This window comes from Lemur catta, chromosome 19, assembly GCF_020740605.2.
Source record: "Lemur catta isolate mLemCat1 chromosome 19, mLemCat1.pri, whole genome shotgun sequence".
Classification (NCBI taxonomy): domain Eukaryota; kingdom Metazoa; phylum Chordata; class Mammalia; order Primates; family Lemuridae; genus Lemur; species Lemur catta.
Window position 1 is genome coordinate 33530865 of NC_059146.1, and position 1222 is coordinate 33532086.

General features: G+C 68.2%; 1 non-coding gene across 1 annotated transcript; it reads right to left on the minus strand.

Moving 5' to 3' along the window:
• Nucleotides 1-410: 410 nt before the first annotated feature.
• TRNAT-AGU lies at nt 411-484 on the minus strand. The gene has a single exon. It is a non-coding gene; the product is annotated as a tRNA-Thr (tRNA).
• Nucleotides 485-1222: the final 738 nt, after the last annotated feature.

A 1222-nucleotide genomic window follows, 5' to 3' on the forward strand; every position in this document is an offset into this window, starting at 1 on the left:
CTGGCCCATGCAGGATAGCAGCGGACGGTCACTGGGAAGAGGGAGCTGCAGGACTCAGCCTCCTCTTGCAAAAAGGGTTAGGAGGAAGGTCCTGAGATTTTTATTTTCCTTTACGACGGAGAAGGGGAAATCAGCTGAACTGGGCCTGGCGACCACGGGGACTTGGCCTTCGTGGGGCCACCTGGGTGGCCGCCTCGCCAGCAAAGCGGGCCCTGTCGCCCAGGCCCCGGGTCGGTGACACCCACCAGCGCCCCGCCCACCCGCTCGGGGCCGAAGCCCCGCCCACCAGGGGCCCGGCTAAGACGACCTCTCAGGGTCCCTCTCACACCCCTAAAATGAGGGGGAGCCGCGCAGGGACGCAGAGCGAAAGACGACAGGGGCAAAATGGAAAGAGCTTGGACGCTCGGTTGAGGCACCGCTGGGATTCGAACCCAGGATCTCCTGTTTACTAGACAGGCGCTTTAACCAACTAAGCCACGGCGCCTCCCGCACACGCACAGCGCGAATCTCCTCCCATCACCGTTGGCGCATCGGCCGCGCGCATGCGCACAGGCTTCGTCTGCCGCGGACACACACGTAAGGCGGGGCCGGATTCACTGGCACCGCCGGAGGTGGGGGTGCGACGCGGGGACTGGAGCTCGGGAGGCGCGTGCCGCGCAGGGCCCGGGAAGGCCGGGCCCCGGGTCGGAGGGTGGTGTCTCCGAAGGGGACCCGGGACACCCACACTCTAGGGGACGCGCGCGCAGCGCCCCGGCCCTCTGCCCCCCGGAAGTGGGAGGGTCCCCCGGCCCCCGCGTGTCGGTCGGGGCGTCCCCGGGTCCCACATGACAGTCCGGGGACAGTCCCCCCGGAGCAGGGCCAGGCCCTCCCGCCCGAGCTCTCACCTTCCTACCTGGGCCTCCTCCCTCAAGCACCCCGTCCCCGTGTCCCAGCACTGCCAGCCTGCCCACCTAGCGCGCTCCCGGTGGCAGTCCCTCTGCAGAAACTTAAGTCTGCAAAAGTGCATGCACGAGGGTTCGCCCGGCATTTCCTGTAATGCCACCCCGCGTGCCCGTCAGTGGGGCAGTGGGCGTCTGCAGTCTAGGTGACTCCAGCCCTGGGGTGGATACAGCGAGGCCTGCCCCCGTGCGGGAGGGAGGGAGGCCACGAGCAAGAGGGCGCCTCTGCAAGGGGACCCCAGTCGACGGGAGGGCGTCAGTGGAGCTTTGGCGTGTTCGTGCAT